Consider the following 17,776-nt stretch of genomic DNA (forward strand, 5'->3'; position numbering starts at 1 on the left):
TAATAATAATAATAAATACAGTAAAATAATACATGTAATAATAAATAGAGTAAAATAATAAATGCAATAATAATAATAAGATCAGAGTGAAATAATAAATGTATTAATAATAATAAAAATAGAGTAAAATAAATGCAATAGTAGCAACGATAATAGAGAAAAATAATAAATGTAATAATAACAATAATAATAGAGAAAAATAATAAATGTACCATATATTCTCAAGTATAAGCTGACCCAAATATAAGCCAACCAGGACCCTCACCCGAGTATAAGTCAAGGGGGGCTTTTTCAGTCTTAAAAAAAGGGCTGAAAAACTAGGCTTATACTCGAGTATATACAGTAATTAAAATGTCCTGGGTGTTTTTTTAAAAGACCTTTAAAATATTATCTATGAAGAAGCATTCCTCTTTCCTAATGCTGGGCTTTAACTCTGGCAGATGATTTTATTATAGCAGAGACTTGATTTTTTTTTTCTTTCATAATTGAGCTCAGAATGTTTACGGACTGCAAGCTCTCTGACACAGAACTTAATCTATGTGGCCCTGTACCAACATATGTCATGAATCTTAGGCCATGATTTATTAGAATAGAATATTAGGTTAAATGTCAGAAAATTGAGAATATATAAAAATAACAGCAATTAGAGAAGGAAAAGATCTATTGTATCCTCTAATCTGCCTTAGGTTTAAGGCTTCTTCTCCTTGGTCTCTCCCGTGTTATTATTACTTTTGAAGGATGAAGAGAACCTTTCGAAACACAACTTTTGACTAAGCAATGGCTATTCATTCACATTTTTCTTTCAAATAGCATTTCTAAAAGTATGAAATACAGACCTCTAGTGGTCAAAGTCATGTACTTGAAAAGAAGTAGAACTTTTGGGCTAAATGAAAACTGTTTCATTCTGGATAATACCATTATCTTGTTTTGCACTTAATTTACTGTCAAAGGGGGGATTGATCCACTTATGGCACAATAGGTTGTCTTTAGGCATTTTAGGTCCTTCAGCATGAATTTGGTTTTAATTCTGGATTCTCAGGCACTGGCCAGTCCTGACCTGGCAATTATACATGAAATGAAGTGAAGTGAAGTGAATTATACATAATGCTCCTTTCCCATAGCATATGCCAAGTGGGGAAGAAACTCTGTATTTGAACAATGCTAAAGGACTTGGTTGAATGAAGGAGGCAAATGCTCATTGAAATGGGACCCCGTGTCCATCTCATTGCCAGTCTGCCACCTCTCTGCAATAAACCTGACTGCAGTACATGCGAAAAAGATCTTGGAGTCCTTGTGGACAACAAGTTAAACATGAGCCAACAATGTGATGCGGCGGCAAAAAAGCCAATGGGATTTTGGCCTGCATAAATAAGAGAATAGTGTCTAGATCCAGGGAAGTCTTACTTACCCCTCTATTCTGCCTTAGACCACACCTGGAATCACACTGTGTCCAATTCTGGGCACTGCAATTGAAAAGAGATGTTGACAAGCTGGAATGTGTCCAGAGGAGGGCGACTAAAATGATCAAGGGTCTGGAGAACAAGTCCTATGAGGAGCGGCTTAAAGAGCTGGGCATATTTAGCCTGCAGAAGAGAAGGCTGAGAGGAGACATGATAGCCATGTACGTGAGGGGAAGTCATAGGGAGGAGGGAGCAAGCTTGTTTTCTGCTGCCATGGAGACTAGGATGTGGAACAATTGCTTCAAACTACAGGAACAGATATTCCGCTGAACATTAGGAAGAACTTCCTAACTGTGAGAGATGTTCAGCAGTGGAACTCTCTGTCCAGAGTGTGATTGAGACTCCTTCTTTGGAGGCTTTTAAGCAGAGGCTGGATGGCCATCTTTCGGGGGTGCTTTGAATGCAATTTTCCTGCTTCTTGGCAAGGGGTAGGACTGGGTGGCCCATGAGGTCTCTTCCAACTCTATGAATCTATGATTCTATGAAACCCATTCCCTGTTATTGATGGTAAACATGGCAGATCATGCCATGTTCCCATCACTTGAAATCATAGAATCATAGAGTTGGAAGAGATCTCATGGGCCATCCAGTACAACGCCCAGCTTACTTGGTGTAGAGGCCATTCTGTTTCTGTGCTGTAATTGGTACTTGCTTTTTAAAAATATTTTTTAAATATTATGAAGTACCAGAACTCTGGGAGAGCAGTTAAAGGGTTAAATGGTTGTTATTGTTGCTGCCATCATCATCATCATAGTTGTTGTCATCATCTATAAAGTAATAATGTGGCTGCTATATATCTGATCTTACCAACAAAAAATGTCATGTCTTGGTCATTTCTCTCTTGTGTAACGAGTATTTTGAAACTGGCTATGTTTCAGTGTTAAAACTTCTGCCATTTGTAAATATAGCGGCTTCTAAGAAATGTCAAGGTTTCATCACAGAGAAGTTGAACACATTTTCTTTTTCCCCAGATTGGTGCCCCAAACTCTGTAACATGATTCCAGGATGTTCACTTATCCTGATGTGTGTCTTGGATTCTAACACCTAATCATCAACCTCCCAAACATTCCTGTGCCATTTCTCACATGACCTTGATTGTTTTGGTTTTAGAACTTCTCCTCCGCTTTTCTCTATTAGAAGCCTAGCTGGTGCAATTGGCAAGAGATCTCAAGGAAACTTTTGGCAGTCAAACTTAGAAAAGTTACTTTTTCAACTACAGTTCATTAGTAACCTTATTAGTAGAAGAACCCTGGGAAGCTGTAGTCCAAAAAAATAACTTTAAAAAAATGATGGGTCATGGTTGGATTAATCACTAAAGGGAGGGACAAAGGGAAGGTAATGGCAAAATAAACAGAAACATATCAACATCACCTTCAATTTTTCCTTTAGATAGACTCAGAATCATAGAGTTGGCAGAAGCCACAGGGACCATCCAGTTCAATCCCCTGCTATGCATGAAATATTTCCCAAGACCAAATTGGAGCTTATGTTATTCACTCAATTAGCAATGAGTAAATAATATATTGCAACCATGGCAGAAATCCATATTGGCTCTCAGAAAAAGTGCTATGGTGCTTTTAATCCTTTCCATCCTTCTACATACCCTCTATGGTTGCTATTTTGGGAGCTTGTTTCTAAAAGATACCATATCCATCTGAACAAATTTTATAGGAATAAAAACAAATGTGCTGAGATTATGCACTCTTTTACTATAAAATGCAATTTTCCAAGCCCCGTTTTGAAGTGATTTGATACATTTTGATAATTTTAAAATATGTACACAGTATTCTACTAGCCACCTATAACTCAAAGGCCAGAACTAGGCCCAGAGACTCCCCACTACTGCCACTATGCTAGTAGAAGCAGCCAGGTGGAAGAATAAATATGGTCTGAGAGGATATTGCACAAATAGTAAGGAAAATAATAGGTCATGGGCTGGATCAATGCGAAGGGGGAAAGAAACTGAATTCTTCCTTAGCTTGCATTGAAATCTAAGCCAGAGCATCCTTATGGAGTCATAACATTTGTTTCATAATTGAAATGTGCATTAAAAGTCCCTGAGGCCCATATTTCTGAAACAGGAAACATAATTTTGGGGGAAGCTGCTGATTCATGAGGATGCGATTTCCAGTTATTTGGAACTACTGTATTTATATGCAGGAAATGAGGACAACCTAACAATCATGAGCTAGAGGGGAAATGCAAAATTGTGAGAGCTGAGATTTTCATTCTAGCCACTGGCAATAAAAGACAACTGGAGCAAGAAAGTCAAAACTGTATTAGTTCTCTAGCGACAAGAGTAAAAGCTACAGCCATAAAAACAGATTTACAGAAACTAAATCCCTAGTTAATATATATAAAAAGAATTCCTTTCATAAAACATATAATCCCCAAATAATGATGAGCCTAATGTTCTTCGATCTCCCTTTTAATTGGGAGTAACTGCTCCAGGATTCTTGATCCATGCGCATGTGGGTCTATTCACAAACCTTCCTTTCCTAGTCTGCTGCGGCATATGCACACAGTTGTTTTCATTTCTTAAAGCAGTCTGAAGGCCCAACAACAACAATTAATCTGGGCCAGTCAGGGATCACATGCAAAACATGATATTATCATACTGTTATTTGGCCAATTAGGATTAATTGTGTGCTGAAGTCTAATGAACCCTTTTAGAGCCAAACCGGGTTTCTGCCCTGGGCACATAAGCAAAATCAAAAATCCAATTGGCATCTTACACAATATGTGTAGGTTTTCCTACAGAAACATCTGGATGTATTTGTCAAATCCAAAATGGCTATATTATGTTCACGGTTGAAATAGTAGAGTTGTGCTTGATTGGACATTGTGCATAGTTCTGCACACACACTGTATATTGTTGTGCATGGGTTGGTATAGTGGTGCTTTTCACATGTAGACAAGTATAGGCTTTTGGTTAAGCAGTATCACAAATCACTATAGAAGCAGTGTTATGCAAACATCATCCTTTTCAGCATAAAGTTACCTGTCCTCTCCATCTTCAAAACTGAAAAGTTATCTTGTAATGATCTCTGGAAAATTGCTGAAAAGGGGGTTTATTTTCATTATGATGGTATGCCTTTTACATCATAAATATTGGCTCATATTATCCATTATTTGTAAAGAAAGTTATAGAGTAAGGTCATCATGTACCTTCAGAGTTTGTTCAAAAAGAACTCGTTCTAATCATCCAAATATGGTACCCATAAATAGCTCTGTTTTCATTACATTTGCAAAGGGGTAATAATATAACATTAGGCAATGAAATAGTCCTTCACATCTAGATGCTCGGGCAACCTTTTTACAGGCAGTCTGCCCACTTGTTATCAAGTAAGTCCTTGTCAGAAGGTAAACAGCACACGTTTATGTTAGGTTGAAATCTGGCTTGGGTTTACTGTTAATGAAGTTCTCACAGGAATCTCTCATTGCTGGTATTTAATCTTGTTTTTGATTCAGCAAAATACTATTTAGCTTGTAAAGAGGCCCAGCATCATTTTCTGTTATCTTGGGCAGTTTAATTAGAAAATAAGATCATCTAACATAGAAAATGAGCAGAGTGTGAAGTAATACTTGGTGGAACAGCCTGAAACAGCATATCCTCATCAGTGACTTATTATAATCAATATATATATAGGGGGGGGGGGGGGGAATTAAAGGTCAAATAGGACAGTCATGTACAGCAGGGATTAGCAGCTCTCCAGATACTTTCTTGAAAAATGGAACCTCCAGTGACTATTATACACACCATTTATAATTACATGAATTGTGCTTTATAACAAAGCTATTTTGACCTTCCAGGCTTAAGAAGTACAGCCCACTACTCTTATATTGTTCTGGTTCTGGAGTTGAAATTCATCATTAACAGAATTCATTTGTACTATATATATATATATATATATATATATATATATATATATATATTACAAAAATGTAACAGCACAAAAGAAGCAGTTTGTCATTTATGATTACAACATTCATCACAGTCAAATTTAAACTTTTCCTCTTTCTTTGTACTCGCTCATTAGAAAAGCCCTGTTGTGGTGTTCTCCAAAAAGGAGGGGGGGAAAACAGAGTAGTAGTTGTACAGTCAACCGTCTACAAATTTCAGGTTTGAATTTTGTAAATTTGATAAAATGTTCTCTCCGTGGATCTGTAGTCCTGTTTTTCTTTCCATCCTGCACCCCACCCTCAATATAGTTCTATGGTCAGCGTTCAATGTACATTGACCATAGAATCATGCTGAAGGACCTAGAGATGCAGAAAGAAATATTATCTCAGATAGAATAGCATTTTTAAAATTCATAGTATTTCACTTTCATAGGGGTCCTGTGCCCCTAACCCCAATTAATGTGAAGGGCTAATTGTAGTTGTGGGGAGGAACCACAGCAGTGTATACAGAGAACACAAGATGGTGCTCTCCCCTAATCTCCCTGCTCTTTCTGCACTCAGCTTTGACGGTATGAGTGGGGTTTCGGCATGAACTCTCTTAACAAGTACAAGTATAAATACTTGCACAGTTGATCATGCTGTTTTATGATGTTCTCATAATAGCTCCTTAGCAGAGTTGACAAAAATGTCTTAAGATCAAGTGGGTTCACTCCACTTACCGCTGATACTGCATGTTGTTTTTCACTCACCCGAAAACACCCAAAAGCTGCTCATGAGAAGGTCTGAAGCCACCTACACTCCATGAGTCCTCTTCACAAAGACCATCTCACATATTTGTATTAAGGAAGAATGGGTGTGGTGGTAGACGGTTAGTGCATGGGTCCCACAGCCCTGACTACAGACTTTCCAGATCATTCTGAGAAGTAGGAGACCAAGTGGGTGGGACTGCACAAGCAGATACATTGGACAAGGAGACCAACATGCAGACCTCAGTATTTGCTAGATGTTTTACTGCTTCCTGTTCAATATTTCAGTAAAGTTAGAGTTAAAATCCAGCCTACAGTTCTATTATTTCTTTAGTTTCTAGAGTAATTCAATTGATACAGTTCTGACTGGATTCTCTTATGAAAGGCTTCTAATGGTTCCTCAGTTTAGAAGCATTGTATCCAAAGGGTAAATGTAATAATGAAGCTGTTTGAAGCTGTACTCATTTACATTGAGTACTGTAACAGTGAAAACTGGTATTCAAACTACAATAAAGTAAACTACACTCAGTTTGTGAAGTGACAGCCAACTGTGACAAGCATGTAACCAGTTAGTAAGTCAGTTGGCTATAAATGCCCAAGCAAGTGATAGAGTAAGACATTTACTACTTCCTTTACTTGTAAACATGTACTTAGGAAAAATATTTTATTCGGCTTTAATAGGTGATACAAAATTACTTGCAGCTAAGAATACAAACTTCCTGTAGACTTGGAATACAAGTCCTTGGTGACATTTTATTTTCTCAGTTTATTGCAAAACCATGAAGGTAGTACTTAACTATGTCCAGTCAATCAGAATGAGTACTCCACGTTTAACTGGGGCCTTCTTTCTGCTTCTTCTTCTAGATTCACATAGCAAAAAAAAATTAATTTAAGTTCCATCAATGTGTCTATGCTAATTTCTTCCTGTGATTGTTTAGAGGTAGAAATCATGCAACTAATGACTTTGATGTCCCAACAACGCTGGCATCCCCTACTCAAACAACATCAAAATGATTAAAAACTTTTTTGCAGAGCTGTAAAATGTTGTTTGAGAGGGTTCTCCAAAATAGTATTTTTAAAAACTAAAAACAGTCCAAATAGTGATCAGAATTAGACGCATCATTCCTTCTAATTATTCAAAATGGTGACTACAATGACACACCATGAGACTCTGGGCTCTAAGTGGTATGGTGCAAATCTGTGGGCCTGCTAACCTAGCCTGGATCTACACTGCCCTACATCCCAAGATCTGATCCCAGATTATCTGCTTTGAACTGGATTATATGAGTCTACACTGCCAGATAATTTGAGATAAACAGACAATCTGTGATCAGATCCTGGGATTTAGAGCAATACGGAAGGGGCCCTATAGATCTATGGTTAAGTAAGTTCATACCTCTGGTAAGCTCAGATCCCACATAGGTAATGTGATGGTATCCACTTGTACATGGAACTGCCACTGGCAATGATGGAAGCAAGAAAATAAGAAATGCTGATTCCCCCTTTTTTTTTTTTTTGAACATACAAAAACAGGTTGCATCCTGAAATTAATGTGGTAGAAAGACCAAGACGGATTTGTTTTATTTGCCCTTTTTAAAGAGTGGGAAAATATCCAAATTGAGAGAGCGAGAGAGGCCAACTGTTTTCCTGGAATACATCATACAGTCATTGCTAAAAGTAGTGCTTATCACTGCTTATCACAGGGAAGGGAGGAGGCTCACTGAAGGAAATATTTTGCCCTTGTGATGGTGGATGTGGTTAACCAAAAATGGGTGGGTAAAGCAGGTGAAGCCAGGTATCACCCATTGGCTTGACACTTAGAGCAATCCTCCTCCTCAGTGTAACACCTCCTCTGGGTTTTGAGGGTCTGACTCCTGATACCAGAGGCTAAATTCCTTCCAATACAAGCTGCAGTGAAACTCACTGTTGGCTACTCTGGAAACAGGATGCAAGACTACAAACAATTTTGGTCTGATCGTCATCTATTTGTGTATTCCTTTCCAGATGTCACTTATTTTATTTCATGAGGAACAGTGTTATTGATAAGGAATTCTTATTTAATACCACAAACACTCTGGAAGTAGCAGCTGTGTAACTTTCTCATGATAAGGTGAGATTTATTTGTAACCTTATCACCTGTGTAACCTTGTGATCTATTTGCTTATAGTTGTGTATAAGTTTGAGGAAATAGACACCACATTTAAGCTGCACTGAAGAACCATTGCTAAGATCCAAATTGGATTTTTTTTATAATGAAGAGAACTTCTAATGTATACCATGGTAGTTTCCTCATAAAACTCCCAGTCTTTGCATGATTTTGAAAAAAAAAACCTGAAAGCAAGTTAAAAGCTTAACAAGTGAAGCAGAAACATATTTTTTCTGAAGTGGAAAATCAAGATGGCAGCTTCCACAGATGTGATAGAGCATGACAGCTCTGAATGTATCTATGCCTTGCACTATATTATCCTCTTTCTTTCCTAGAAAACATGAGGTTTTACTTTTAAAAATCTGTAGCATGACTATTTTTTCATCTATTCTAATGCATTTCACTTCTGTCATCATTAATCTAGATAATGTGTGAAATTTATCTAGACAATGCATGAAAGACAGTTTAGCTAGAGGAGCGTTCATCCTCATGAACTTATCAAACAATCACCAATGTTTCATGACTGCATTCTACGAATCAAGTGCAGCAGCAAATTATTCAGCAACGCAGATCTGTGCTCATCAAAACACAGTTAGTATTCAATCTGACCTGATTAAAGCAATCAGTGAACATTCTGTTTCTTTCCAGAGGAGGTAAACTTTTATTCCAGGACAACAATTGAACTGTTTCAAGATATCTGATAGCTCCCATTCATCTGAATCACTGTCAGAAATCCTCTTCCATATTTGTAAGGCACTATAGTCTGAGAGCCAATGTGGTAAAGTGGTTTGAGTGCTGGACTAGGATATTGGGAAACCAGGTTCAAAACCACATTTAACTGTGGAAACTTTGGACAAATCACACATTCTGAACTTCCGAGGAAGGCAAGGCCAAACCCCCTCTGAATGACTTCTACCAAGATGGGTTGCCTTGGGTTTTTCGTATGTCAAAACCAGCCCTTTGCATTGTACCCAGAAATGAATTGGCAGCAGATGGATCTGTTGCAGCGAGGAGTTGGGTTCTTCTAGTGTCTTACAAATGTGGAAGGGGATTTCCAAATAAATATCTTCCAGAGGGTTGTAAGTAGCTAGGACTACCAAGTGGAAGCACTTCTACTGGAGTGTACTATTGTCTTTCCCAGTAGAGCAGTGGTTCTCAACCTGTGGGTCCCCAGGTATTTTGGCCTATAACTCCCAGAAATCCCTGCCAGTTTACCAGCTGTTGAAGGCAAATCATCTGGGGACTTACAAGTTGAGAACCACTACAGTAGAGAGATTCTCAGAAACTCATAGTAGACTCTGAAAAATGCCCTGATCCACTTGCTTAGGTTAGAGATTTCTTACCTGTAAAATATGGTTGGAAGGAGACACATGGAAGCTGCTTGATTAAGGTATCTAGGTGCTCTGCAGACATGCTAGATTTATTTATTTATTTATTACAATATTTATATCTCGCCCTTCTCACCCAACAGGGGACTCAGGGCGGCTTACAATAAAACACACATATAAAAACTGTACAATACACTATAAATCAGTTAAAAAATTAACTTACATAAGACATTCATAAAACGCATTATAAAATACAGATAGGCGTGTTCAAGTTTAAAAGACTGGGTCTGTCAATTGAGTTCCAGTGTACATAATAGTAATTAATGCTGCTGATTCTTATTCAAAAGCCTGGCCCCACAAGATGTGCCAGATCTTCTCCAATGACTTAGTGGGTGGCAAGGAAAAGAGGGGATGGTTATCTTTTGTACTTTGTGGAAGGTAGAAATTATCTTGGGAGTGGATATAAAGTCCAAATGAAAGAGGACAGGATCTAGTTCATTGATGCAGAGTTCCTTTCACAGCATAAGAAGGAGAACTTTCCATTTGTACCCATAATCACATTATGACATTCTCCTGTTCATTTGCACTGCCTGACAGTTGCATTCCAGTTCTATAATATCAGGTGAACAGGTGGCTTTTGAGCTGAGTTTCTACCACCAGGCAAAAAATGGTTGTTCACTCCATTGTCACTAGAATACCTCTCAGCTTTGCACCCAGACCTTGGGCATCATTTTCCTTCAGTCATCCAACATTTGCAACCTTAAGGCTCACTCAAATCATCAAAAGCAGGATCTGCAGAGAAATTAAGCGCCGAACCCTTTGTATTTTAAGAGAAGTCAAGGAACTGTCAAAACTAAAGCCCATTTGCATACCTAATACTCAAGTTGGGCAGTGTGAGAAAAAAGAATGGATAACCATTATACTAAATTATGATGAATAGTAAGATGATGGTCTAGATGAAAGCTAGTTAGGCAAGCCAGATTCCAAGCAAAAAGTCTGGGGAGAGGATCAGGAAGCAAACTGGCTCTGTGGGTGTGAATCTTCATTGATTATGCCTACATATAGACACTTCTGCTCTTTTATTCCTCCTCTTCTTCCTGAAACTATGTCAGGCCCTCTTTGTACCATACCAACCTGTGCAGATATGACAGTACACCTGGGTCTTTCCAATAGGCACCATGATGGTCCAATCACATTGGGTATGGAGCACCTACCATTGGAGGTGCACAAGAACTTTGAACACTCTCTCGGCATCACACAAAAGAATTTCTTCCCAAACTGTAAAACAAACTGAACTTTACAAATGAAGATACCAAAATGTTTGAAACCAAACTATGGCACTGCCACATAAGAAGAAGTGCCTCATTTATATATGTTCTCTACATTATATGTATTTTTAAGAATAATAAGACATATTTTCAGAACTTCTATCAAATTGTTTCAATTCATTTTGAATTACCTAGGAAATTTCTTCATGAGTAAGTGGTTTATGTTTCACCATGCCTGAATTGTAATAATGAGTCTGAATCTAACTATGGTTCCCTATCTTGTTTCATCCTTTCATCAAATATGGTGCTCCAGTTATTTTTATTTCTATGCAGGTCTTTGGTTTAAAAGCCACTGAAGCTGTATGCAATAATCTGAAATAAAATAAAACCATCCCAAAACAAAGCTATCAATAAGCCATTAAAAATATGAAGAACACTATCTAATAGGCTTTCCTGCCAATAAAAGGTAAAGGTTTCCCCTGATGTTAAGTCCAGTCATGTCTGACTCTGGGGATTGGTGCTCATCTCCATTTCTAAGCCGAAGAGCCAGCGTTGTCCGTAGACACCTCCAAGGTCATGTGGCCGGCATGACTGCATGGAGCGCCGTTACCTTCCCGCCGGAGTGATACCTATTGATTCCTGCCAATATCTTAGTGGAATTCATTTCTGAAGATAATTTCTACTGAATGCAAAGATTATAGAGGGTTTTGAGACTAAAAAGCTTAATAAAGCCTTTTATGTATACCTATGCTTTAGTAAATGCACATTTATTAAAGTATGTGTGGTGAATATGTGTGGTGAGGGCAGGATTGCATCCTTTAGTCCATTTGACTATTCTCTTCTTTCCATTGGACTTTGCCCTGTCACCACCGCTGCTGTTACTCCAGACACCCAGCAGGCTCATTCCCAGGGAACATGGAGCTGCATAGCCCACCACCCACCTGCCAATGGATGAAGCAGAATCAGCATAGTTTGAATTCCACCATCCAAATAAGAATGTCATGATTGATTGCTCACTGAGAGGAGGGGAAACTATGCAGTCCAACATGCTCTGAGTCCACTCCAGGAACAAGTCCACCAGGTGCTGAGCACAACACACAGGAATAGAAATAGTCATTCCCTTCAGAGAGGGAAATTCGTCCTTCTTATCTGGATGGATTAATTCAAACTCTGTTCCTTCTGCTTCAGTTGTGGGAGCAGGAGAATGCAGCTCAATGTGCTCCAAGTCCACTTTGGGAATGTGCCTACAAGGAACATGGAGGAACGCAAATGGTGGCAGCAGACCAAAAATCAATGAAAACGGACCCAGAGTATCCATGCTGGATCATTTATATCCTTTCCATGCAAAGCAGAAGTAGCACAGTTTGAATTCATCCATCTGGACAAGAATTCCTTGATTAGTCACTCTTTAAGGGGAGTAGCCCAGCATTCTCCTTGCCACTACTGTTTCCATTCCTGCATAAACCCAGCAAGCTCAGAGAAACTATACAACCCAATGTGCTCAGGGAATGAGCCCACTGGGTGCATGGAAAACTGGTGGTTGTGGTGGCAGGCCAAAGTCGTAATGGAAGGAGAAGCCCTGTTCTGCCCACTCTCTCTGCCATAGCACGGAAGCTGATGCAGAGAGAGCAAAGGAAGACATTTTTGTCTCCCAACCCAAGGTCTTCCAGCCCAGATTTAGCTCTTGCACTCTCAGAGCTTAATCTGTACTAAGAAAGCTTGAAAAAAGAACCAGAAAGCCACAATAGAGCTGCTGCCACCACCCTTTTTAAACAGGCATTTAAAAGTGCTAAAAGTGGGACTATGGCCAATGGAAATAACATGGTAACATATGTATAAGTCAATCCAAGTTTTAAGGGGCAAGTTTTTGTTACAATTTTTTCAATTTGTACACAAGTATATATGGTAATTTGTTCTATCAGTGAGAAAATATGTTGCTCCACTGATTTTGGCTCATATTTATTTTAACCACAATGACTTAGCATATCCAAAGTGAATTTAAGTATAAAGCCAACATGCTTGATAATCAGACACAAATTAGTATTTGGCAGGAAATACATGTAAGTGCAGCTAAGCAAATCTCTGAATGCCAGAAGGTTTTGTTCTCATTAATAGCTAGCAAATCTCCATGATCCAAGACAACCTCTTAAATGATTCTCTAAAAACACATTGCGTTCTATTGTTTGTCTTGGTCTCCAAAGAGCAGCCAAAACATATCCCATAAAACAAAGTCGCTCAGCTGTTTACAGTATCTATCCATAATGTAATAGAAACAGAACACCAAGATATCTGGAATCTAGCAGTTGAGCTATATTTAGTGTTTACATTGATAAGATAATACAGTGGAAAGAACAGCATTCCATTTCTTATTAATGATGCAGTGTTCAGGTTTTTAAGGTCAGCCACTTTGTCTAGTAGAGTACAAGAAAACCTGATTATCCTTAATTATTTCTTACATTTAAAATATATTATTAAATTTACATCAAATTTAATATATTCCAGTCTCTTTCAGTATTGTAATAAGCATTATTAGGACAGATAATGTGGAGAACTATCTTAATTGATGCTTCTTCCATTTAATAGCCAGTATAGTTTATTTTTACTCTGCCATTGCCTGGTATGATCATTTCTATGTGTGTTTGAAGGAAAAGACTGTGATGGGAACACAGCTGGAGGAATGTGATTAACCTCTATTCTCCCGGAGATTAAATTTGTTGTAAAACCCACTTCCTCTCTATGGGCCCTTCCACACAGCCATATAACCTATACTATCAAGGCAAATAATCCACAATATCTGATTTGAACTGGGTTATCTGAATCCACACTGCCATATAATCCAATTCAATATGGATTTTATACAGCTGTGTGGAAGGGGCCTATGTGTTTCCCCACGCATAGAAGTCTTCCTACTCCAGCTGCCATCATGAATCTGAAAGCTTGAAGAAAATTTTGATGGCAAACAAAGACTTAGGTCCCTTCTACACAGCTGTATAAAATCCAGATTATCTGCTTTGAAGTGGATTATCTGGCAGTGCAGACTCAGATAATCCAGTTCAAACCAGATAATGTAGATTATCTTCCTTGATATTTTGGTTTATATAGCAGTGCAGAAGAGCCCATAGTATTCCCTTTCTCCAGTACCATTTTAAAAATCTGATTGACAATCCCACCCACCCTCAACATTAAAAACATGATATTTAGAACCTAACACAGTAGGTGGTAGCTTTTCTAAATATCATTTTTTAGAAGTTGTTGACTGTCCAATTTCTGATCTAAAAACCTCCTTTTAAGGTTTTTATATAGAAGTTGGATAACCAACTCTTGGGAGTGCACTAGCATAGCAGGGGGTTGGCCTAGATGTTTCCTGTTGTCCCTTCCATTTCTATTATTTTGTATATAAAATAATAGAAGATCTGTATATAGTTGCCTCCATGCTGTTTCTTAGACGTTTTAGGGTCACAAGACTCACTAAGGATTTAGTCTTGGTCTACACTGTAGAATTAATGCAGTTTGATACCACTTGAGCTATCTAAATGTCTCAATACTATGGAATCCTGGGATTTGTTGCTTGGTGAGGCACCAGCACTCTTTGACAGAAAAAGCTAAATACATTGTAAAACCTATAACTTCCATGGTTACATAGGATAGAACCAGAGTAATTAAAGTGATGTCAGACTGCATTAATTCTCCATGTGGATGACCTTATCACAAAGGCCAGGTAAAGCAGCTTTGCTGAGGAAAGAGAGAGGCAGCAGGATGAATTCATCGCCCTGCATGCAGCTCTCTCTTTGTGACGCTTCTTCCATCACACGTGGGAATTGTTGCCTTTCTGAGGAATTTCCATGCTGGCTCCATTGGAGCCAGCACAACACAGGAAGCTTCCCGTGTTGTGAGGGATGCATCCAAGGACACTTTCACCCCAGTTGGGGGCAGAACCTCTGGCAAAAGTCACACAATGGTCATCATGGGGCTCCGTCCCCAAAACAAACAGGCACTACTAGGATGCTGAATTTGGTGAGTGTGATGAAGTTGTCATTTCCCACAGAAACAAGAAGTTTTTACTGGCATCTTATCACACTTATATAAGATTTATTAACACGTATATAATAAACAATTTAGGCTTGGTCAATCTTTTCTGAACTTCCATCAGGCTGTTTCATATAGTCATTGTTCCTTGAAATGTTATTGCCTGTTTTAACTTCCTAGCTTTAAAGTTATTTTAAATGAGTGTTTTTAACTTATTTTTAAAAATCTATATAGTAAATATTTTAAATGTTTTTATTTGTTGCAAATTGACTTTGGTTCCCTGGTGAGCTGAAAGTTGGCACATAAATATCCTAAGCAAAAACCAACTAACTAGATAAAAAGAGGCTGAATATAAGTTGGGGATTCACAGCCGTAATACTTTCTGCTCCTCATCAGATCTGCAGTGCCAAATGATCTGTAGAGAGCAAAGGTAGCTCTCTGTCTCTTTTTCCCACTGTAGATCTAGCAGAGATTGACTGCAACACAGATTAGAGTTCTTGCCCAGACTATACTAGCAAATTTATTGGAGAGACAGGAAAGAAAAGAAAAGTGACATATATCCAGCATTAACTGGGGGAGCAGAATATCAGTGGCAGATGTCAGTTGTTCCCTGCTGTTAGAAGCGAGTGCTGGTTAATCCACCTGACTTGTCCTTTTATCCTACTATCCTGTCACCTCAGGTGTGGCAGAGCACAATATTTCAACCAGAGCATTGGAGTGAGATTCAGTTACCAATCCAGCTAGATTCTGAACAAAGGGGCTTAGAAATGCCAATAACTAACTAGTTATCCCTTTTACTCTAGTGAAGCTCAAAGAGATAATTTGTTGATTAAAGGTGTTATCAGTTGGAAAATGATCAGTTAGGTGTAACAACTTGTCATTTTCCCTTTATGCCAATGAAGCTCAATTTATAATTCTTGTGGTGCGTTTTGTTCATTCAATGCAGAGGGTGATCTCAGGCCCACATTGAATTGGATTATATGGCAGTGTGGACTCAGATAGTCCAGTTCAAAGCAGATATTGTGGATTATCTGCCTTGATATTCTGGGTTATATGGCTGTGTGGAAGAACCCTCAGAAGGAGAAGGAGGAAGATCACACATCTCACTACTGGCTTGTAGGGTGAAAAGTGTTGGAGAAATACTCTGGAGGATTGGTATGAAGTTTGTGAGAGAAACTGAAAAGAGAAAAAAGTCTCAATTTTATCGATGTCCTACTTGCTCACTACTTCTACTTCTTTCCTCATTTCTTTTTCTGTCCATACAGAAAGTACTTTTATTTAAACCCCTTAAGAACATTGCAACTCCTAGTCTTTATTCTTTGCTTGGACATTGTTGCAATCCTATCCATGCTTATTTGGAAATCAGCTTGATTGAACTAAACCAGATTATTTCTGAATGGGCATGCATATAAGTACAGTGGTAAGCAGGTCTTTGTTATTGTTATGTACCTTCAAGTCATCTCCGACTTAAGGTGAACCTATTACATTTTTGTAGGGGTTCTTTTGGCAAGGTTTGTTCAGAAAGCATTTCCCTTGCCTTCCTGTAAGGCTGTAACTTGCCCAAGGTCACCCATTGTGTCTCATGGCTGAGCAGGTTTTCAAACCCTGGTCTCTAGATTCCTGTTCCAACATTCAAAACACAATGCCATGCGGGCTCTCTAAGCAGGTCTTTACCACAAAGGAAGGTGTGCACTTGATGAAAGAAAGGATCCAGTAAAGAAATACACAACAAAGATGCAACAGTGATAACTATTATTTATTTATTTGCATTTATATACCGCTTTTCCCTGAGGAGACTCAAAGCAGTTCACATCAAATAAATGGCAAAATTCAGTGGCTCACAAATAATACAACAGTCCCTTACACATCCAAAACAGCAGCCTTCCATTATAAATTCAACCATTAAAACTGTAAAACACCAGACCTAAACATAAAACAAATTGCACTGATCCTGAGGTTGTCATCCATCTGCTACACTGTTGTTGTAAATCTGCCTCTATGGCCAGCCTATCCGATTGTAGTGTTCACTGTTGTGGGTGGGTTCTTTGCTTTTTTTTTCGTGTCAGGAGCAACCGGAGTTGCTTCTGGAGTGAGAGAATTGGCCGTCTGCAAGGACGTTGCCCAGGGGACGCCAGGATGTTTTGATGTTTTACCCTCCTTGTGGGAGGCTTCTCTCATGTCCCCGCATGGAGCTGGAGCTGATAGAGGGAGCTCATCCACACTCTCCCCGGATGGGATTCGAACCTGGCAGCTTTCAGGTCAGCAACCCAACCTTCAAGTCACAAGGCTTTTATCCCCTAGGCCACCGGAAGCTCCCGGTTCCTTGCTGGGATATTGGCAATTGAGTCCCCCTGTTGTTGACTCTGTAGGCAGTTAACGGTATAGCCATACAGTAATCACCTTCGAGAGCCTTGTTCCCCCCCCCCCAAAAAAAACTCTCCCACCCTGGTGTTTAGCTGTTCTAAGTTGTCCTTAACTACCAAGGATACATAGTCATATAGACAGTCCAGTTTCCCATTAAGGTCCTCTATATGGTTAAAGATAAGTTTCAAGGTCTGTCCCATCAGATCGCACATATTAGGGAGTACTTATTTAATGTGCATTGTGGGTTCCCCAACAGAGCCTATTTTTGAGTGGGCTCGGCTGTCTTCAGCCATATTTTCTATAAAGTCTGAGTTTCTGCTTGATGTTGTTAGAGGCAACATGATAGTGAGGCCGGTTAGCTGGAAGCCCCTTTTTACCTTTGCCATTGCAATCTGGGATTGGAGAGGGAATTGGTGAGGGTCAGCAGCAGCTATCATGGGGGTCAGCCAGGTGGCAGTGAGGCTGGGTGGTGGTTGCAGTAGTAGTTGGCCTGTGATGGGACTCAGGCCCACTGAAGATTGGTGATGGTACCTTC

At 39.0% G+C, this 17,776-nt stretch overlaps 1 protein-coding gene across 4 annotated transcripts in view; it reads left to right on the forward strand.

Moving 5' to 3' along the window:
* agtr1 (angiotensin II receptor type 1) overlaps positions 1–17,776 on the forward strand; it is a 79,323-nt gene that overhangs the window by 54,782 nt on the left and 6,765 nt on the right. Inside the window, exon 2 of one of the 4 annotated variants that reach the window (XM_062976656.1) lies at positions 8,114–8,219. The exons of the other annotated variants lie outside the window; for them this stretch is intronic. The gene's annotated coding sequence lies outside the window, so the exon portion shown is untranslated. The remainder of the gene's footprint in view (positions 1–8,113; positions 8,220–17,776) is intronic. 4 annotated transcript variants of the gene reach the window in all.

Source organism: Anolis carolinensis, chromosome 3, assembly GCF_035594765.1.
Source record: "Anolis carolinensis isolate JA03-04 chromosome 3, rAnoCar3.1.pri, whole genome shotgun sequence".
Taxonomy (NCBI): Eukaryota; Metazoa; Chordata; class Lepidosauria; order Squamata; family Dactyloidae; genus Anolis; species Anolis carolinensis.